A 23,601-nucleotide genomic window follows, 5' to 3' on the forward strand; every position below is an offset into this window, starting at 1 on the left:
ATGTATTAAACAAACTTTAAAGCTCAGTTCCTCAGTAATAGCAGCCACATGTGGCTAGCAGCTCCCATAATGAACAGCACAATTCTAGACAACTGAACTGCATGTCTGGCTATTTTCATCTCAAAACCACCACTGAATGTCTACACAGGAATAGATCATAACATAACAGAAATCGTAATGCTTTTCTTTTGAAGAATGCTTTGAGATTTATAAGATCCTATATAAACCCAATGGAATAGGATGGATGGTCTATGGGCTTTGACAGAAAAAACATTCCAGCTGTGACACCTCCTATTAGATCCTTCACAAGAGTCTGGCCCAGCCTCAGCTCCATGTACGTAGAAGGGGACTGATATAGTATGTCCCATCCAACTCACGGAGTTGACCTGAAGATCAAAGATGAAGATGAATGGAAAAATGACTGCAAGTTAGAGAGATATTAGTTGTCATTATTACAGTAACTATATGAGGTAGGTATCCACCTTGTTTTTATAAAAAAAGAATCACAGTCTCAGGAATGTAATTAAGTAACCCAAAGTCATACCGCCGGGATATTGCTGAGGAAGGACCCCAAAATTACATCTTCTAGCTCTAAATCAAATACGTTTTCCACCATCGAGACCACAGACGGCTTATATACAATCTCAACATTTAGTTCCAATCTGAGAATATTTAGAGGTTAAGTAAAGAAATCTGAATCAAGAAATGAAGATTCCATGTAGCTAAAGATAGTGAGAAAAGCCTAACATGTTCTAAAAAGAAATATGGACCACGACAGGAATGACCAGTTTCATCACACCAAGTTTTAAAGACTGGTTTACTGAATTATTTCTTGAGACTGTCAGAAAAATGCCAGAGATTTCTCAAGCGTTTTCAAATATAGGTGGCTCTCTGTCCCTTAAAGAAACATTAACAGCTCCTCAGAAAGACGAGTCATTTCTTGAAAAGATACAGAACCTTTCGGGATAGACCAGAATCAAAAACACTTCTAAGCCTAGCAACACTTTCAAAGACAACTACTGTTTGAAACCTGAGGTTTAAGTAGTAAAAGGACTGCTTCTTTTAACAATGTGAGAATCTCCTTGCTTTAGTTTACTGCATTGATTTATTTTAAAGTCAAAGGTGATGCTTTATGGGTAAATCTTTCTGTGAAAGTAGAGAATTGTCCAGTTACCAACAAGGTGACTATCTTCTAGAGGCCAGACATTGTATAGGGTCCTGGCAGGGGAGGAAGCAACACGTGATAAATAATAAACCCCAGTCCCTCCTCCCACAATCCCCAATCTCAGCTGATGTCTGGATTTTAATTCATGCGGAAAGTGAAACACCAGGAGACAACCACCCAACGCTCCCATCACCAAATCTACCATCTTTCCTACAGCTAAACCCATACACACTGCCTTCCTTCCAGTTGCTGAGGATGAAGTCAGAAATAGCAAAGGCAAGACCTCTACCTTAACTTTGCTTTCCAAATCTCATACAAGTGCATCTGATGGCTAGAAGCTGAATTACATCCAGAATTCTAACGACAAGGGAGCCCGGGATCATTTTCTCTCCTATCCCATAGACAATAGAGCAGCAAATTCTGATGATTCCACCTTCAAAACAGATTGTGAATCCAACTATTGCTCACCTCCTCTACCCACAGATATCCCCCTAGTCCAAACCACCATCATCTCCACCCAGACAGCAAGAGCCTCGTAACCGGATCCTGATTCCAATGACACTCCCCTGCAATCTGTTCTCTAAACAGCAGCCAGCATGATTTTAAAAACTAAATCAGATCATTCCAGGCCTCTGCCCTCAACTCTCCAATGGCTTTCCAGAGCCTCTGACACAGCAGAAGAAAGAAAGAAAGAAATAGCCATGCTTTCTAGGAGAAATCCAGGAGCAGGAAAAGCATGATATCTACCCTCACTCTTGCCTTCTAAATCTTAGGTAAGTGCAAGTGATTAGTGGAAACTAAATTACATCTAGAACCCAAATCAAGGCAAGCTGGGATAAATGTAGCCTTACTATAGGAAGGCCCTGGAAAAAGAGGTTGGAATATATATTAAGGCCAATCTACCATGTTCCCACAATGTTCATTGCAGCAGCATTTACATGAGCAGTTGATAAACAGAAAGCAGACTAAACGCCCAGAAGTAAAAGGCTGGTAAAATAAAGTGGACTATACCCAGGTAATAAAATAACATGCTCATTTTTTTAAAGATTTTATTTATTTGAGAGAGAGAGAAACACGAGCAGGGGGAGGGGCAAAAGGAGCCTGACATGGGACTTGATCCCAGGATGCTGGGATCATGACTTGAGCCAAAGGCAGACACTTAACCAACTGAGTGACCTAGGTGCCCCAACATGCTCATTTTTGATGGACATTTTATCATCAAAATTATGAAGTGAAAAATCTTATGTCATTTACCAAGATAAAATCCTGTCAAAAAGTAGCACAGTCAATCTGATCTCACTTTTGGGGCAACTGGGTAAATTTAAATATGGCCTATATATTATTTTTAATGGCATAATAATGGGATTTTGATCATATAGGAAAATTTCATGTTCTTAAGAGATGAATTCCCAAGTGTCATGAACTTTTAAATTAGTTCAAAATAATTCAGAATAAAAGTATATATAGAGAGAGAATTTTAACCATTGCTGAATCTGGGAAAATGACATACAGCACTCATTGTACTACTCACTCTTTTACTTTTCTGTTGGTTCAAAATTTCTCAAAATAAAAATTCGGGGAGAAAACTGCCAGTTTGTAAGGCTGCTCTGAGTTCAGGCTGTTTTCTTTACTCAGGCCACATCTGAAAAAAGTCTGTGCTCTCGGATTTCATGTATACAATGTTGTCATCTCCAGTAACCCAATATGGGTTTAGCCTGCTCTTTCCTCCTGTCCCCATTCTTGTGACATGTTCTGAGAAACTGCAACTGTTCCAGGAAACAATACACACACACACACACACACACACACACACACACACACACACACACGAAAAATAATTAAATCGGTGATGCTAAATACATGGGACATACACCACCAGAACCACTACCACACCAACGGCAGTCATAACTAATCAATCAGGCAGCCGTAACTAATCAATCAAGGTATTCTTTCCTGCTGGTGAGATAAAACCTTTGCCATCCATTGATTAAATAGACTACCTCAGCAAAACCTTGCAATACTATGATTTTCATGAGGGTCTCCAGGGCAGCTGTGCAAAAAACTCAAAACCTGAAAGGGGCAGTGGGGTGAATTACGCAGGTGGGATGGGGATTAAGGGGCGCACTTGTGGTGATGAGCACTGGGTGACGTATGGAAGTGCTGAAACACTATATTGTACACCTGAAACTAGTATCATACTGTATGTTAACTAACCAGAATTAAAATAAATATTTTTTAAACTACATTAGATATATTTAAAAAAAAAAAAAAAACTGAAACCAAACACCTCCATCCACCCATTGCTTCTTACTTCTCAAACCTTGGCAAAGTCTCTGAAAGTTCTCTGGCCTTCAGTTCTCCTGTCTGTAATGAACTTTCCTCACAGGGTTATCAGTGGTTAAAAGGAGACAATGGGGGGCACCTGGGTGGCTCAGTGGGTTAAGCCTCTGCCTTCAGTTCAGGTCATGGTCTCAGGGTCCTAGGATGGAGCCCCACATCGGGCTCCCTGAGCAAGGAGCCTGTTTCCCCCTCTCTCTCTGCCTGCCTCTCTTTCTACTTGTGATCTCTCTGTCAAATAAATAATAAATAAAATCTTTAAAAAAAAAAAAAAAAGACAATGGACACTGTGTAAATGCCAAGGCATTTACACATCAAGAGTGGCATCATGGGGTGTCTGGGTGGCTCAGTGGTTAAGCTTAAGCAGCTGCTTTCGGCTCAGGTCATGATCCCAGGGTCCTGGGATCCAGCGCCATATCGGGCTCCCTGCTCAGAGGGGAGCCTGCTTCTCCCTCTCCCGCTCCCCCTGCTTGTGTTCCCTCTCTCGCTCTCTGTCAAATAAATAAATAAAATCTTAAAAAAAAAAAAAAAGACTCTGATTTCCTACCTAAAGAAAACTGTAGAAGAGTAACCCAGAAAATCATGGTATTCACCAGAGTTTTCACCCAACACCAGAAAAAATGATTCCTCCACCGAAAAAATGTTAAAGGGACATCAGGAGACAAAAACAGAACCGTGTTCTCCTTGATTTCCAGAGCTGTGCTTCTTTGCAATACCTATTATTTTGCACACGGTATTATCACAATACCTGCTCACAGTGGTATGACAGCCATCTCATGATTATCATACCCAAAGACAAATTCTTAGTTTCCAACCCCCAGACCGTATCTTCCCCATCTCACTACATAGGAACCCAGCCTTCCACTTGGTCAGGCCCATATCCTTAAAGTCATCCCTGAATCCTTCTTTTTACATCCTGGTTCCAAACCATCAGCAAATCTTACAAGCTCTACTTCCAAAAGTTATTCTGAATCCAACCACTTTTTACCACCATCTGGTCTGAGCCACAATTGCGTCTCCCCTGGATTATAGTAATAGCTTCGTAGCAGGTGTTCCTGTTTCTACTCCTGTTGCTCCATAGCCTGTTCCCAGTGCAGCAGCCCAAGTGACTGTGACTCACTTATAAGTCTACTTATACGTCACACAGACCCACTCAAGATCCTTTAGTGCCCCTTTTTTGGGGGGAGGGGATAAAAGATGTGGTATACACGCACAATGGAAGCTATCCAGCCATGAGAAAGGAAGATATCCTGCCTTCACTTTTAACTTAGAATAAAAGCCAAGGTCACCTACATGATCACCTACATGATCTAGCCCCTAACCTTGTCAAACCTCCTCTTTCTACCACTTCCACTTGCTTGTCCTCATCAGACTACACTGGGCTCCTTGCTGTTCCTCAAACAAGCTAAACACTCCTCCAACTCTACAGCTTTACACTTGCCGTTTCTTCTGCCTGGAATTCTCTTCTGCTTTTAGGTTTCTGCTCAAATATCCCTTATCTGAAGAGCTTCCCCTAATTGCCTAATATAAATAACAACTCCCTCCCTCCCTCCCCCCCTTCTATTTCCTGAACCCCCTCTCTTCCCCGCTTCACTATAGCTATACCCATGTCACTCAGAGCCACACATTGATTTGCTTGTTCATTGTCCGCCTTCCCCTTCCGGCACGTCAGCCATCCAAGCCTAGAACTGTGCTCGGTCCACTATTGCAGGCACTCAGTATTTTTTCAGTGAATGAATAATTTCCACTAAAGTACTTATAAGAGCTCCTAACGTACAATCATTTTATATTTTTTAGAAAGATCTTCCATGGCCCCTTGTAATATTTGGAAACAAATGCTGTTTCCTCCGCAGTCACCTCCTGATTCCTTTCAGGCCTACATCCCCCCACCCCCCCCTTCTCATCTCTCAACAGGAACACAAGCCCTTCCCACCCTGGGAGCCTTTCCAGGAAGACAGATGGGGGAGGAGGGAGATGGGTCTCTCCCGGACAACTATAGCTGCGCATCAGGACTTGACTCTGATCCGTGCGGGCACCAGGGCCAGATTCGGGCCACTCCAGGCCTCTGTTCTGACCGCCAGACAAGAATGTCTGTCTCTGTTCATTTGATTTAAGCTCTGTTTAATTACTAACTTGGTAGTTTCTGTTCTCTGCTTAGCTGCTTGTCAAGTATGTGGCACTTTTGATAATTTAAGGGTTGGAATTTAGTCTATTTTTGTAATTGAACATCAGCCTGGAGCCAGAGTTTCCCTTTTATTCAGGAAGACGAAACAGACAGCACATCAAAAGCGGGCATTCTGTAATTGTGTCTTTTCTGATACATTAAAAGCAGGCCTTTGCAACACTGGCAGTTGGAAGCCTCTGGAAATCTCTACTGGGCCTGTAAACATGGAGTCTAGTGCTTTCGTATCATTCATTTTTGTCTGTGTCCAGCTTGATCCAAAAAATTACTCAGCAGTGTGAGGAAGCCACATGGAGAGGTGGCCTCGGGGGTGCCCAGAGAGTATGAGGACTGGGAGCCAGAGCCTGGGCTCCAGGACTGGCCCCACAGCCTCCGAAGTCAATGACCTGAACGCTTACCTAAGGTAATTCGGCAGTCATTTGGGACCTCACAGATACCAGGCACTCGGCTCACATGAGTGAGACCAGGTCTGATGAGAAGACAGGGAAATGGACCATCTCGGTCTATACAACTGTTGTAACCAAGGTGTGCAGAGAGCAAGTAGGAAGCCTAGGGACCAGGGAGTCCGTCTACTTGGAGGGTGCACCGGTATTTTCCAGGATTCAGGAAGCAGGCTCAGAACAGACAGGACGGCACCTGCAAAGGCCTGAGACAGCCTGCATGGCACCAAAAGGGGAAAGTTCAGGCTAGGCTACGTGTGAAGGGGGGAGTGAGGCTGAGGAGGGTGTGAAGCCACAGGACTGGGAGGACAAGATACAGGAGTAAAAAATTAAAAAAGTAAGGTCTGACCCGTTAGGTTAAGAAAAAAGGTTAGGTCATGGAAAAAGTTGAAGTCACGGGGTAAAATGGGCATGCTAGAAACACGAGCTAACCGTTACTGAGCTCTTCCCAACCACGCTGTAACTGCTTCCCACTTGAATCTATGGGGTTCGGAGACCGTCAGCTGCCCAGGATGATTTAGCTGGGGAAAGGTGAAGAAGGGAATTAGAAGGCAACGTACAGACTCCACAGCCCCATCCTTGGCCATCACATGGCCTGCATATAGTGAAGACTTTGCAAATATTAAATGAGCTAACAGATACGAAAGGATTCTGCAAACTGAAGCACCGCCCAAACACGGCCTCTGCTGTTTATTAGTTCTGTTGCAGGAATCCCCACACAGGAGGCCTTGCTTCTTCATCAGTATTTGACAGCGCAACCCTGAGCATTTTCTCCCAGCTCAGCCTAACAGGCAAGAAAGTCTGTGAGAAACCAAAATCACTCTAGATGAAAGGAAAGGAAGTCTGGGCTTGCATGAGTCACACTGAGGGATGGGAGAATGATACCATCAAATGAAGCAGCCCTTCTGAAAGCTTGGCCTGTGCTGGCACCTGCTGGTACCCCCAGTGGATACGCCAGCTTCAACAAGGATTTATCCTGTGGAGGGCGAATGCCCCAGGGCAGTTATATGTATGAACTGGGCCATGGTGGGGGGGTGGGGTAGGGGATGAGTTGCAGCTAGGCTAAAAGGCACTGGGAGACGTCTTTTCCTTACCGGAAAGGTTACTGTGCATCTGTGGGAAAAAACTTCAGCCTGGAATTCACTAATCATAACCACTACTAAGGACCTCCTATGCGCCCACACAGTTCTGAGCACCTCACACACCTTCCCCAAACCACAGCACTGCCAATCCCACCAGCTCGGCAAGACATCGTTCTCCTTGTTTTAGAAATGCAGATAGCTCCGGGTTACTTGATTTGACCAGGATCACATAACTAACTAGTAAGCGGCAACCCTAACTCAGGATCAAAGTTTAATTTAATCCATACTCTTTACAGCACTAGGTTGCTTCCCAAAAACTTAAGTCCAGAGCCCAATTCTCCCCAGTTGCTCTGTCTGAGATCCTGGCCATATGACTTCACCATGGGAAGTTTGGTTTTGACTGACTGATGGGTTTGTCCCTGCATTATCCCAGAAGTTTAACTTCTTACATCCTCTCCCACTGTGTTTGTAGAGATCCTGGAAAGGGGATGAGGTCAGAAACATAAGTAACAATGGAACGACCTTTAAAATCTGAGGACCTGGAGCACCTGGGTGGCTCAGTCATTTAAGCCTCCAGCTCTTGATTTCAGCTCAAGTCACGATTTCAGTGTCCTGGAATTGAGCCCAGCCTCAGGCTCCCCACTCGGGGGAGAGTCTGCTTCTCTCTCTGCCCCTCTCCCTATGTCCTTCCCCCAATCTCACACACACTCTCTCTCTCTCAAAGAAATCAATCGTAAAAACAACAACAACAACGACGATGACGACAACAACAAAAAACCCTGAGGACCCGCTACCTCATAAAATATACGTTTGGACTTCATCACTCCAAAAAGAAATGAGAACTCCAAAGTGCCCCCTGTAAAGGTTTCCAAATTTATCAAATATGGAAACCTCTGCCCCAGGTCATCAGTTAATGTTCACACCCTGAAAAATTCTCTTCACCTTGAGTGTCTCCAATCAAAAACCTAGAAAATTCGTTTTCTAGACCTCAGTTAAAACTTCAAGAAAACAAAAAATCCTAGGTTAAACCATAGGTTACCAATATTTGACTGGTTTTTGACTTATAAAAAAAATTAAAACAGTAGATTGATTTTGGTTCGACATAATTGAGGCAGGTTTTCAAAAGTTCCTCTATCACTGCAAAATGAATGAACAAGCCCGTCCTGGGCCAAACATCAGCAGGCAGGCGCAAGAACCACCCAGAGAATTTCTAACATGAGATTCCTGGACCCACCCCCATATTCAGTACCAGAGTTGGGATGGGATAGTTCGGGAATTTGCCTTTTTTTTTTTAATTAAGATTTTTTTTATTTATTTAACAGACAGAGATCACAAGTAGGCAGAGCAGCAGCAGGCAGAGAGAGAGGGGGAAGCAGGCTCCCTGCCGAGCAGAGAGCCCCATTCGGGGGGCGGGGGGGGGGGGCCGATCCCAGGACTCTGGGATCATGACCTGAGCGGAAGGCAGAGGCTTTAACCCACTGAGCCACCCAGGCACCCCGGGAATTTGCCTTTTTTAAAGGCATTCTGGATATTCCAAGGCAGAGAGATTGCTGTAAAAAACACTCCCCTGGAAAACTTCTGAATAGGAAGACTATTCTGTTCCTAACTACTCAGAAGATAGCACCCAAAATGCCATACTTCTCAAAGGGCATCCTTAATCTGCTTGTAGGCAGCCCCAGGACCTCTGCTGCGAAGCAGACAAGAACCTGGTGACAGTTTCAAACCCTTCTTCCACAACTTTCCAGCTCTGAGAAGACTCTGAGGGCCCAACTTTTTTGTTTTAATGACCCCATGCCTCCTTTTGTGTGAGGTTTTTTTTTAATATTGTTTATTTTGTTTTGCTGCCTAAAATTAATAATTATTGCAGAGGGATCTAGACCACTCTTTAAATAGCAGTGTTTGGGTGATGTGCCCAGCCCCCATCCCTCCCCCATCCCGCGACTATCACCCCGGGTCTACTTGTTGGTTTAGAGACTATTTACGCCCATCTTCCGCATCGCAGATTCAAACCAAAGCCTCCTTATTTCCACTATGTTTGTTTTGCTGCGTAATGGTAACATTTACATGGAAATGGGTCTTTTTTCTCTATCCTATAATTTGGATTGTTTAGTTTTCCTTTTTGGACGTCTTTGATGCTGCTCAAGAGAGAAGTCCGCAGGAATCTGGAGAGAGGAAGGGAGTGGGCGGCAGGGGGCGGAGTAGGCAGCCAAGTTGTTTGCTTCTCTGTCTCCTTGGTCCCCCACCACCACTTTCTAGCTGGACTAAGCTATCTCCTTCCTGTTTCTGCTTTTCTGCCTCCTACAGCCAGGCGGAAATATGTTAGCATTTAGGGCCGGAGCTCCAGCTTTAATGCTGACTTGATAATGGGACCCTGAGCACGTCTCTTTCCTCTCAAGGCCTCTCTCCCCCTGTGAACAGTGAAGGTGTCCAACCAGAAGACCTCTAAACTCAATCACTTTCACAAGCCCACTGGGCTGTCACTCCTCTGCACTGAGGTCATCAGAAAATAAGCCCTTTACTAGCCATATGACTTTCCGCAAGTTATTAAACCCCTCTGGTAGACCATCAAAATGAGTCACACCATTCTTTTCTACTTTCAAGGAAGAAAAAAGTGGACTCTGTATACCCAAGGCATGAAAATAGCAACCAATCTATGTTCCCTCATCTGTCTCTGAGTTCCAAAGATTATGCCATTACTGCGTAAGACTTTTCAAAGACTTTCCAAAGCTTTTAAATCCTCTATCATATCCCAAACACGCCCACCACCACCCCACCACACCCACTAGCCCCAGTGCAACCCTAAAACCTTCTCATTTTAATTTCTGCTCCCCTCTTCCCTTTATTTCTTGATAGAGGGTTCTGTGAAAAATGTAATTCCCCTTCTAGGCAGGTACTCTAGGGAAGCGCTTGCATATGTCCACAGTAAGGCATACAGAAGGATGTTCACTGGAAGCTCGTTTACCATAATGAATAATAGGAAACAAAGGTCCATTACCTTAAATAGCATGGTAGGCAACTCATTTAACAGAGTACTATGTAGCTATTCAAAAGAATGAAGTGCTAATATGGGTAGATGGACAAGATACACTGTTGAATAAAAGAAACTACATTTGACTGGTATGCACAGTGTAATATCTTTTATGTAAAAAAATAAACTATACATATTCTAAGTGTATACATATGCGCATGCATGCGCACGCACTCTCTCACACACACACTACAGGCGTAGAAAAGGTTTAAAACAATGTATAAGAAACTGATAACATTGCTTACCTCCAGGGAAGGGGTGGTCAAAGAGACTTTAGGCTATGTGAAATGTTAATATTTTTACACCAAAAAGTTACAGATTACTTAAGAAATTTAAAAATTATTTGAAATAATACAGCCCCTAAATATATAATAGCACAAAGGATGGGGGGAAGGAAAAATATCCTGTTGTAAGGCTCTTACACTATACATGAAGTGGTATAATATTATTTGAAGAGGACTTTTATTCTTTCTGGAAGAAGACTATTTTAAAATGTGTAAATGAAAGATGACTATTTTAAATCCTGTGACATGCATAGAAAAAAAATATTAAAAAAGTTTTCACAAGACAAGAGGGAAGAGAAAAGAGAATCATAAAAAATAATTCAAAAGCAAGTTGGCAAAGGTGGCAAAAGGAACAAAGAACAGATGGAACAAATAAAAAACAGTTGGCAAGATGGGAGATTTAAATATAACCATATCAATAATAGCAATGGAAATGGTCTACCCACCTCAATTAAAAGGCAGAGATTGTCAGATTGGATAAAAGAGCAAGACACCATCATATGCTGTGTACAAGAAACTTACCTTAGAGATTAAGACATAACTAAGAAGTTTAAAAGATATAAGAAGATATACCATGAAAAAAAAAATAAAAATAAAAATATATACCATGAAAACACTCATCCAGAGAAAGCTGGGGCCCTTTATGAATGAATACCAGACAAAGTAGACTTCAGGAGTATTACCACGTATAAAAAGAGTCATTAGATAATAATAAAGGAGACAATTTTCCCACAAGACATAAGAATCCTAAGTGTATATACATCTAACACTGGAGCTTGAAGAATGCATGAAGCAAAAAGTGGCAGCTCAGGAGACACACACAACACCAGGACTAGAGTTGGACAAGTCAACAATCCTCCCTCAGGAATAAAAGCAGAAAGAAAATCAGGAAGGACATGGAAGATGAAAAATACTATAAACTAACTTGACCTACTATTTATAGAGAATTCTATCCAACAGCAGAATACATATTGTTTCCAAGTACACATGAAAACAGTCACCAAGAGACACCTTTTATAAAACAGACTTCAGTGAAGTTTAAAATATTGAAATTGTACAAAGTATGTTCTCTCACCATAATGGAATTAAATTAGAAATCAACACAGAAAGGTATTTGGGGAATTCCCCAATATTTGAAAATTGAAAACATACTTCTAAGTAACTCAAAGAAAAAGTCAAATAAACTTTAAAAAATAATTTCAATGGAAAATGAAGACGACGTATCAAAATATATGGACTACAGATAGATCAGTATTTATAGGAAAATTCATAGCATTAAATTTATATAGGGAAAATATCCACACAACCAGAGTAAACATTCTGAAAACCCAGGAGACTTTCTCGAGGACATGTGGCAGATACCAACATAGTAACACAGTACGAGAAGAACAAGGATTTTCATGTGTCCAGGGGAAGCGGTGTTGGGAAAGGAGGCAGAGGGGCTATGGTGAACACACGAAGCCAATTTTCCAGAAAAAGGCTGAAACCCCAGAGAAGATTGTGCTGAGGTGAGAATGCGTGGAGCCCAAGTACAGATCAAAGAGAACACTGGCTATCAAGAGTCGGAAGCATTTTGAACAAGGTGGAGATAACAAGAGAAAAGGCCAAATGATCCAGTTTGAGCTTCACCCTTTGTGTTATTATAAAGGCAATAAAATCTTGAGGTTATGTTCACTTTGAAAAAAATAAGCTTATACTAAGAAGAGAAGAATAGTCTCAAATTAATGACCTAATAAGTATTCACCTTAAGAAACTGGAAAAGGAAACAGAAGGAAGCAAACAGAAAGAAGAATGTCATAAAAACATGAGTAGAAATCGATGAAATAAAAGCCAGAAAAATAATAAAATCAATAAAACGAAAAGCTGTTTCTTTGGGGGGGGGGGAAAAAGACAATTGATAAACCTCTAGTGAGACTGATCACAAAAGACACAAATCACCAGCATCAAGAAGGAAAGAAGGAACAGTCCCAGATCCACTAATATTAAAAGAAAAATATTAAATATTATTAGAAATATTAAATTAAATTTTTTAAAAATTAGAAATATTAAAAGAAAATATTATGAACTATGGCAATAAAGTCAACAAATTGTATGAAATGGACAAATTACTCGAAAAAAAATAATAAAGCCCCTGACCAACTGCAGCGGATGGTGAAAATTCTAGTGTTTACCTGCCTGAGGCCTCCATGTAGAAAAATCATAATCAGTAAAGATATGGAAGCACTGAACAAAATGGACATTTATTACTAGAGTAAAAAAAAAAAAAACGCATACTAGGAGTAACAAAAGAAGCTAAAAAAAAAAAAAAACACAAAGAGATCAGCAACAGAGGTTAAGAACAGAGATTAGTGAAGAGACTACTGCATAGTTTGGTGAGAGATGATGGTGAGAGATGATGAGGACCCCAACTACCAGGGTGGGAGTAAGAATTGAGAGGAGATTAAAAGTTGAGAACTGTTTAGCAGACAGGTGCTAAATATTGGTGACTGACCAACCATGGGAAGGATGAAGGGGGCAGAACAGAGAAAGGTTCACCTGTTTCTGGCTTGGTGACCAGGTGCCACCAATTGATACTGGGCCTAGGAAAGCAAGAACCCTGGGCTGGCAGAGCTAAATTTACAGATGTTAAGTTTGGGACACCTGTGGGAAATCAAGGTTGGGAATATTAGCAAGCATCTGGATGTATAAATTTGAAGCAAAAGGGAGACGTCGGTATCGAAATAAAACACTCAATAGTTAGAAACTTCCCCTAAGGAGACTGTAGAAAAAGAAGAGAAACGACTCAAGAGTAGAACCCTGATTAGAAACTCATCTGAAGTTCGGGAAAAGCACTGTGATTTTTGGAGTAAGACAGTTCAGAAGCAAGTACGATTACCTACAAATATGTTAGTCAACAACTTACAATAGCAAAAACTTAGAACAAATCTGAAAATCAAAGAAAAAACAGAATGGTTAATTAATATGTAATATTAACTAACAATGAGGTTTAGGAAGAGTATACAATAGACACTGCTTATGATAAAATGTTAAATGTTTTCCGACCTTTCAAAGATATAGATGTATATATATTATTTAAACACCAAACATACGCATAGTAAAGTCTGGAAAGAAATACATCAAAGTGTTAGTTTTACACGGTTGGGGTGGAGCCTATGAGCGCCACTACTACGGGGTAATCTGTGTCTTGCAAATCTGCTAGATAATACTCATGCAAGAAAACCTGTCCAAAAAAAAACCAAAAAAGAACCGTAGCGTCGGCTCCCGTCCCTGGTGATGACCGTCAGAGCCAGAGGCCCTGTCTAACACAGGGCCTGACACTGAGGGCCCCTCCACCAAAGCAAGGCTGTGATAGCAGCTTACCTGAGTCGTGAAGGCTGCTCCACCCGCCGCGCTGGGGGCCTCGGGAGTCTGTATGAGCTTCTGCCTCTGCCCCTCGGGGGCGACCTCGTGCCTCCACCATCACGCTGCGCTGATGGCCTTCACCAGCGGGCTTCAGGAACCAAGCCCTGGCCCTGCTGCAGGTGCTGGGGCCTTCCAGGCAGCTTCCCAAAAAACAACGCCCAGCGCAGCCTGGGCACCCTCCGCCGTGTGGCTACCGGTCCTGCGGGTGGCATGAGATGCTGGCCTCGCCAAGTCCCCGCAGCAGCCGTGGCAAAGCCTCTGGGCCAGCCCCGAACCCTATGCTGAACATAGGTTCTAGGTCCCCTTCCACTTCTCCTTCCACTCCCGCGACAGCCTCACGACGCAGGTCCCAGCCCCTGGGACGATGACACGGGGACCCCGGCCCCGTCACTTGCCTAGAGCTGGGCAGACAGGGTGGTGGGGCCTCAGCGCACAGAGGTCAGTGCTATGGTAATGATGATGAAGATGGCCTCCGTCGAGCTCCAGCAGAGAGGGCGGCTGGTGCTTGGGGTCTCTCCGGACCCTCGGAGGCCACCCTTGGCCCCCACTGTGAGGTCCTGCAGGGCTGTGGAGAAGGACAGCTGGCGAAGCTCCGTAGGTAGGGGTGAGCGAAGGTCCCACCCTAACCTTGTCTCTGGGGGTAAAGCCCCAACTCTTCTTTCCCGATTTAACATCCAGAGGAGAACGGCCGACCGCCACCAGAAAGCTGGAAGCTACCCCAGTGCAGGCCCCGCCCCCACGCCGCAGCCCCGCCCAGGCGTGGCCCCGCCCCTGACATGGCCCCACCTTCAGGCCGCAGCCCCGCCCCCAAGAGTTCCTGGAGTTTGGCTCGTGAGTTCTCTTGCACCGTTATTACTGACCGTTACCTAGATGGCACACACCAGGCCAGCCGTGAGGGAGATAGGGCCCCTCGGGGAAGCTCAGAGAAGCTGGACAGTCGTCCAAAGTGACAAAACAGTGTAACAAGAGTTGTGATGGTCAAAGTGAGAGCACCAGTCCCTCCTTGGGAGGGTCACGGGAGGCCTTCCAGAAGGACCCCTCCTTCACACAACCCTAAGGAAGGAGGAAAGAAAGGTGGGATGCAACGGTTTTGAAGACTGACGATGAAAAGTTCCTATCCGAAGGTTTGTGAGCCACACAGCACATCCGTCGAGGTGGTGGGCGGGGCAGGAGCTTGAGGAGAATGAAGGAGGTTTGAGAGTCTTGTATGGTTGGAGAGAAAGCCGACACAAGGACCAAAGAGGTAAACTCGACAAGGGCAGGCAGATTTGTTTCTCTCTCTGATGTGTCTCAAATGCTTTCTCTGATGTGTCTCAAATGCTTGGAACGATGACTGCGATAGTTTACCCAAACTCTTCTGGTTTCAGCTGGTTGTGGGCAATGCACAGGTGATGGAGGTTTTTTGCAAGCGATCTTCTTGCCCTGAGCTGTGTCCTGGGACAAAGCCACTGAAGCAAGCATCTCATCCTTTGTTCCCAAGTGACTATTTGTAGAAGTCTATTCCAGGTGGGGCAAAAACCAAGTCTTGCTCATTAGGGTATCACCTAAGTCCCTGGCTGGGAAGGTGACTCTTTGGCTTGGTATATCCCTAATCCTACCTCCCTTCTTCGATGCATTTATGCTGTGGATCTCCTAAGGTCCTCTCATCCTTTGGGGCTGCATTCTTTTTCTGGCTTTTCCTTGGGGGCTGAAGCTTATGGACATAGGGTTTCTGCTGACCCAGGCTGCCCCAGAACTGGGAATGCTTTGGCCTTAACTATTTCCCTCCATGAAAGAATTCCAATTCATTCCTAAATTCATTTCCATGATCATATTCCTAAAGTGGAAACTCAACTTAGAGAAGATACATACCATCCTTCTTTGGTAAGTTCGTTCTCTCTAGAACTTTTCCCCTAGCTGGGGCTAGGCTTTAAAGTGGGGAATTGTTTTTTCTGGGGAATGGTTATCTGCTTTTTGATTGCAGGAGGAGGGCATTAGAGATTGAATAGGTGGAAGGGAAACTGGTGGGGAACAACTAGCAAGGAACAGGAGAGTAGCCAGCAGGGACTCGTGCAGAGCAGGGACCTCAGAAGAGCTGGCTACATTTCTGCTGCAGAGTCTGTGAAGGTTTGGGGATTTGTAAGCTCCTACAGGCTATGTAATTTCTCTAGTTCACCTTCATATCTCCAGAAGAGTCAGAGGGCTATGGAGTAGGGCACAACATTAAGGGGTGCTTACCAACAATAGAGTTGGTGATATGTCCTTTATTGCTTTAGAAATGATCCCCTCTTCTTTCTCCTCCCAAATCTGGAAATCCACATTTTTGTGATTTGTATCTCCAGGAGCTTCTGGACAGTAGAGCTGAGAAAGAGTGTCTACCTGCGTCCACGTATCTGGTTACAGGATCTCCCCAGAGGAGGAACCTCATAGAAAACAAACAAAACAAACAACTCCGGCTCGAAGTCACAGAATGAGGAGGTAGGGAGAAACAAGTCCTCAGCAGACACCTGCCACCAGAAGGTTGATAGGGGCAAGTGTTTTGAGCAGTCAGAGCTTGGGGTTGTTGTAGCATAAGAGGCCAGACAAAAGGGCTCTGAAGCTGAGCCTTCTGGAACAACATTCAGTAAGACTGAAATTGAGCCACACTGAGTCATATTGCAAAAGTCTGGCAACAGTGGGGTAGAGACAGTTGGTGGAAGGGGCTGACAGGCACATGAATCCATGGGATTTGTGGAGTGAATGAGGTTTTGGTGAGAAATGAGAGTCTGAAGTCCTTACAAAGAGGGTAGCATCAAGTGAAGGGGTGGGATCTAGTTGGGGAAGAGGGTCTAGTATCTGAATGTGTTGCAGGGGAGAGGAGAAAGGGTAAATGATGGGTGTAGAAGACAGTCTGTTATGATTATAGCTCCAGAGGCAAAAAGGGATCCAGTGCCCCGTGATGAGAATGAATAAGGAGACCTGGGGGGCAAATGGAGGCAAGGAGACCCTGTGGGGAAAATGAGGAAGCTGGTAGTGGGGGTGAAGGAAGGATCGTGAAAGATTAGGTGAGACCAAGGCAAGGAGGACTCCCAAGCAGAGAAGATAAAGCCGTGATGGGAGTGGAGAAAGAGCTGTGTGAGAATGTGGGAGAGCCTCTGCTGGCAATAATAGGATGACAGGGGGGAAGAGGGAGTGAGACCCACTGCGAAGGGCAAGACAGACGCAGAAGAAAACAGGCTCTGTGGGAGCAGAGTCAGACACAAGCTAGGAAAGTTGCAAGGGTTGACAGGACTCTGCAGGGTCTTGGAAAAAAAGGCTGATAAATAGGTCAGAAGTATATGGGCTCAGCCAGAAGGACAGGTAATGGGTTTTCTGGAAGGTCAGTAAAAGAGTGGAGGACAGAGTTAGAGAGGGCCCAGGTACAGAAGCTGCAGGAACCAAAGGGGACATTGACAGAGCAGCATCTTCCAAGGCCCTGCTAAGGTCAGAAGGTCCACCTCCCACAGTTATTAAAACCAGGAACAGAATAGGAACAAAAGGGTCTGGAGAGAGTAAGGGCACCTAAGGCAAGCTGCCTATACCCATTCCCCCCACACCCTACATGTAACCTCCCCCCACCTTTTCCAAAGTTCATGTAACACCACTTTGCTTTTACAAAAGACCTCTATGAGTATCTGTTTTTGCTAGCTGAAAGAAATCCAAACAGGATTTTCACCTTACAGCAAAGGATGGAAAGCAAAAAGTACAGTGAGCCCTTTTTTGGACACCAACCTGTATCGCTATCTTACTATATCCAAACACCCTGGTTAGCACCCCACACATATTCATTCATTTCAGCTCCCAGAGGACACTTGGGTAGTTCTCAATTTCCCCTGCTCTTGGAAAGACTGTGTTATGCAGCCTCGCTTTTAGGAAAGACCTAGTTACTACCTGGTTTTGCTACCCAAAAGACCTCCAAAGAGAATTTTTGCTTTTACAAAAAAAGGTCAACAGTGACAATAGCGTTGGGCATTTGTGTTATAGGAGCCTTGACGGAGGCAGCGCGCCCAACTCCTTCCCCAGAACTACACTCAGCCCCTCAGCATCATGCCACCTGCCCTCTGAGCCGTGTCTCTGAGCATCTGTGCCTGCTCTTGAATTATTCTGTGCCTCCTTTAGCAAGATGTGCCTAAGGTATCAGAAAAGCATAAGAAGGTTTTTTTCCTGCAGGGCGTCGTTCTGGAAACTTCCAAAAACTTTTCCATAAAAATTAATGGTAATGCTTCTTTGCTTTATGCCTTACTTGGGGGGCAGGGCTTATGAAAATCTTTATAGGAACACACTACCTTTGGATAGTGGGGAAACCAGCATACCTTTTGTACTTCACCCCAAGTCTTGCTTTCTCATTCTGTGCCCTATGGGTTCCTCCTTCAGTAACAACCCCAAGCTGCACTGGGGCCCCCAAATTACACAGCCCATCCTAGGAAGCAGGGAAACAGAAAAGAAGGGAAGAGGTTAATCACTTTCAGAAAAGGTCCCACGCCACCAAGGCTTCTTTCTGGCAAGTTCTACAAGCTGGTAAAACAACGGATGGAGTTACATGTTGAGAAAGTGAAAATTAGTTTGGCCTGAGAAACTGAAAATCCACCCTTCCATTCATCAAGCTGGGAAAACAGACACAGAACACAGATAAATCCAGCTGCCACGTTAGCAGAAAATTCTATTTCTCCCAAGGAAACACTGCAGCTGTAAAGTGTTCTAAAGACACTCAGTAGCATGACTATTACTTTGTTACTGAGGAATCTTGATGTCTAAAAATCATAGTTTATCAGAAACTTTACTTTTGAAATAATTTCATTAAGAATGAAATATCCTGCTTTTGCCTACAGGATCTAATTCACTTTGACACAGAGCAGCTGTCTTGATATCCAATCCAGGAACAGATTCAGGATAAGGGTTTGGGTGTACAACATTCCACCTCTATCTCAATTTGTAATTTCGAAGAAAAGGAGACCTTGTGTCCCTTTCATCATCCAGACCTAGTATTGCCCCCTTTTTCACACAGTCCTACTCTGCTTTAACTTATCAAAATACTGTTTCACATAAATTTCATTGAAATGCCATGCTTTCTCAAAACTGTATCATAACTTTTCCCTTTCTTGATGACACACCCCATGGTTCCTCTGGTGTGTGACCTCCATCATTGCAATGAGCCAAGAAATGAGTCCACTACAACTTTGCTCCTACTAGTGTCCTAAATAGGACATTTGGAGGTTTTCTGGATATTTGGTCAAGACCTTTCCTACTAAGCGCTGGCCTCCTTGACTCACTAATAATGTACATATCTGAGACTCCTTGAATCTCAAGACACTGAAGGTATCTCTGTCTTTGATTGTATGGCTTTAGACTGAATTTAGATTCTAATATTGAAGGACCAAAGATACAACCAGTTTAATATTTGCTGGAATTTTTGGTTTCTTGATCAGACCTGAGTGTCCGCTGGTGAAATTGGCTTTTAATACCATCTTCTGTTTGTCTATGAGAACTTTCTCCAGTCTTCTCTGCATATGAGAAATTGGCTTTGGGAAAGATCTCTCCACATATTTGAGCCAGGTGGCCGCTGATTTTTCAGGTCAGCAAATAGAAGCAGTCTAACCTTAGGACTGAAGACTTAAAACACAAGTGATATTTTACCTCTGATCAACAGTCCAAAAATCTCTTGTGGGCTTGTCTGCTAATGAGCTTGTGCTAGCACCTGGCATAACTTCACCAAGGATAAATTAGAATTAGAGTGGCCACTTGGGGAACTTTGACATGAAGAAGAATGTTCATTTGAGAAATGCTGAGGCAAAAAGGGGACAGAAACTCTCTAGAGGAGATTGTATAACTGGTCTAAAAGAAAGAGATCATTGTGATTAATGTAGATTTCGCCTGTTTCCATTCTATAGGGATTAATAAACACTGACTTTTAATTGTATGGCTTGATAAAATTGTCAAGGGCTTGAGTTACTGCTTAAACCTGTAATGACTTTCTCTTTTGTGTCTATGTATATATGAAAAAGTTTTTTCTGCATATAAACGTACTCCCTTCTCCTTACAGAGAGAAGATAAACTTTTTACGTTGATAAATTCCATATTTGTCTAAAGCTACCTTTCACTCAACTTTGTTGTTCTAGCCCTCTGTTTTACCCCTCACTTGGGAAATTCTAAAGATCCAATTTGACACTCAGGGGAAAAAAAAAATCATTGTCATTATTTTACATACTAAATAGTCAAAAATATGTAAGAAAAAAGAAAATTAAAATGTCAGTAAACTATTTTGCATTATAAAATATAGACAAATGTATTTAAATAATAACCCTCATTACTATAGCTATGAGAGATCTAGCTTCAATAGAAAAGCTTTTAAATATAACTTTAAGATTATTTAAATTTTGTTTCATGAATACAAATTTTATAAAGTATATATTTTTTAAAGATTTTATTTATTTGACAGACAGAGATCACAAGTAGCCAGAGAGGCAGGCAGAGAGAGAGGAAGGGAAGCAGGCTCCCTGTTGAACAGAGAGCCTGATGTGGGGCTCGATCCCAGGACCCCGGGATCATGACCTGAGCTGAAGGCAGAGGCTTTAACCCACTGAGCCACCCAGGCGCCCCTACCTTTGTTTTTATATGCTAAGACAAATTATAATTAAAACTAAAATTAACTTTATTATATTTACATATTTATGTGTGCCTACATGTACACATAAAGACACATTAATAACCTTTAATTCTATAAATGACAAAAAGTCATCTTCAAGAATATATTCCACATTTATGGATTTATTCACAGAAAAAGGCTTTTAAGTCTCTAACTGCAAATTATAACACAGACAGTACACAAAAAGAACAGAATTGGGGTTTTCCTTCCATAAAATGACTCAAGTTAGTTTGTGAATCACCAAAATATTCTGTTAACTCTCTGTCCCGTCATTCTCTTGAATAACACAAGTTTCCTTATATTTTTTTGTTCTAGATGAGACAGCAAAGAAAGACTCCGTGAGAAGGATCTTACCAGGTACTGTTAACAACTAAACACAACAGTAAACCCATGCCTCCCGAGTCAAAAGACGTAAGCCACAGGAAACCACTGGGAGGCTCTCCTGAGACCTCAAACGGTGCCATGTGAGGGATGGTTCCAAAACAGACAAGGGCAGGAAGCTGCACCTTCCCTCCAAGACCACTGGGACCAGGCTGGTAACTGCAGGAAGTGCCACCTTCCCTCAAGACCCACCAGACAAGACCGTCAGAGCTACCCAGGAGGGTGCTTTAATCTGCATGTGCTTTTGCTCTTTTTCTCTCCTCTCTGTAAAGTTAAAGTTTAAACTGTTGATGCTTCTTAGCTATCAACCATGATACCTCCAAGGTCTTTATCTTTCATACTGTTGTTCGGTTGTTCGTATTTTACCTCAGTCCCTCCTCAGTTGGAGAGTCCAGGGCCAGGCTGCAATTTGCTCACCATTTGGCTACAACGTGTGATTACACAGTATGCTGGCTTTGTACTTACTTGCCTTTTGGGGCCATCCAGCTTTCTTTGCTGTCAGTGTCATGGAATTAATCAAATCACTTCCTAGGTGATAAGACTCAACCGAGAAGTGATCTGGGGATTAAAAATAGTTTAACAGGTCAAACAACCAGAATTCTAAAACCTCCTGTCATGTCATACATAGAAGGGAATTTGGGGGTCCTAAACAAAAAACGCTCAGAAACCTTTTGTTTAGCTTTCCCTTTTTGTTAGCTTTTCCACGTAAACTTTCACAAAAGGAAAGCCAATAGTGATGGTAAAATGAGGGACAAAGAAGTGTTTTGAGAAAATGGGACCCAATGAGAGGAAAAGAGATGGTAAGAGTTCACTGAGGGAAGAGGGCCCCCAAAGGGTACTCAAGCAAGGAAGCAACTGAGGTGAATATGCCTCTGGAGAGTCCGCAGAGAATACAGAAGGCGGTGGTATGGAGTCTGCAGACGGTCTAGAACATGGGCATCCGTAGAATCCAGTGAGAAAGTGGAAACCAAACGTACAGGGACAGAGGGGTCTGTTATAGGTCTTCAGAAGGTCCGTGAGAGGCTGAAGGCAGAGATTGAGCTAAGCCCCTCAGAGGAATGGTGGGAGCCATAGGGCCGTGAGGCAGCACAGCATCTTCCACAGGCTCCCAAACAGCAGAATGTCAGCTTCCATGGCCGCTGTATCACACAACTCACAGTGGGGATCTTGATAAAAGTGCTGCCACAAACTGCCTGTAATTAGGACCTTGTCCAAGTGGCTGCAGAAGACAAAAGGAGTAAGCTAAGGTCAGTGAGCTGGGATGGGGCCTGGCAGAGCTAGAGGCCAGGCCCCATGGCCTCATTCCTAGGCCCCATGGCCTATGTTCCCCCACATCCCAGACTTCACAATGTTTCTCTCATTCCTCACACCAAGGCTTTCTTTCACATTCCCTTCCCTCCAGGCTTCCGAGCCAACGTCAACCGCAGGCTGCACTGGGCCCTGCCACTGCATAAGTCATCCTAGGAAGGGGGACACAGGAAAGAGGAGAGAGAGAGTCCTCTCCTCTGTTCCCTGGAAAAGCTTGTCCTGTGCTTCCATTCTTCCAGTTATCCTCTCCAATCTGAGAATCCAAGAGCCTGGTTTACTTGTGGTAAAGAGAGGAACAAAGTGATATTTTAGGAGTCTTTGTGGAATGATATTTTGGGGCAGACTCTTGGAAGACTAAGACTCTGAAAGCAACAAAATTATTACACAAGGTAAAATTGTCCATGACAAGAACGGGAAGGCCCTTCCCAGACATTCTCTCGTGCGATCCTCACAACAACCCTGTGAGGTATGGAGACCAGGTTGCACCTCAGAGGAGGAGCCTGAATCTTGTGGAGGTCAGGACCTGGGAGTTCTGCCCCCAACACAAAAAGTGGTTTCAATAGATCTCACATGACTGCCCCCCCACCCAACCCCCACCAAGAGCTCTGTTTTCTAATAGGGACTTGCTCTTGGAACTGCCATCCTCAGAGACTGTGGACCTGGGTCCTCACGGATATGTGAGATTAAGGTTAAACCTTGGGCATCCCACAGCTGACTGGACAAAACCTTGCCTTTTAGCGCTAGTTTTGTTCCTCTTTTTGACTCTGCACTGATCTTAAAAGACTAGAGTGAGTGGCTAGGACCAAATTTTCACCCTCTTCTCTCTAGGCTAGCTGCACACATTCATCATTCATTATTCATAGATAAACTGATTTTCTATATTGAATTAGGAGAGCTCTGAGATCCATCCCTGTTACTCACTTTAAAGTGGGTGAAATAATTGCCACTTCTCAAAAATTTCAAGAAGGGTTTTCTATGTCATGCTCAATTGATTTTTCAGTCCCTATCCTCTTCAGACGAGAAACACAAATTTCCCAGGACAGCAAGCTCATGTGTACTCCTTCACATAAGACTTGACCTTGATGACAGAACTTGGGCTCTAGCATCTGATTCGAGGCTTTCAAAGGCTGGCAGCATCGTTCTTCCTATCAGCCCTAACACAAAGGGAAGCCTTGGCCCAGAGATAGATCTGAGTTGGGATCATGACTGATGAACAGGGTTGAGGGACTCCGTCCTACAGGTATCCTGAACTTTCTTAATGATCCAGTCTATGACCGGTGACTCACTGTTGTCAGGGTTCTATTATGGAGCCCTCTACCACACCCAAAAAGAGGGTCTATGAGCTTCGAATA

The 23,601-nt window shown here is 43.6% G+C and overlaps 1 long non-coding RNA gene across 1 annotated transcript; it reads left to right on the forward strand.

Moving 5' to 3' along the window:
* Positions 1-14,809: 14,809 nt before the first annotated feature.
* On the forward strand, positions 14,810-21,895 carry LOC116869486. The gene is made up of 3 exons (XR_004383046.1): positions 14,810-15,044; positions 16,242-16,377; positions 20,876-21,895. It is a non-coding gene; the product is annotated as an uncharacterized LOC116869486 (long non-coding RNA).
* Positions 21,896-23,601: the final 1,706 nt, after the last annotated feature.

This window comes from Lontra canadensis, unplaced genomic scaffold (assembly GCF_010015895.1).
Source record: "Lontra canadensis isolate GAN:19392208 unplaced genomic scaffold, GSC_riverotter_1.0 scaffold19, whole genome shotgun sequence".
In the NCBI taxonomy this organism is placed as follows: Eukaryota; Metazoa; Chordata; class Mammalia; order Carnivora; family Mustelidae; genus Lontra; species Lontra canadensis.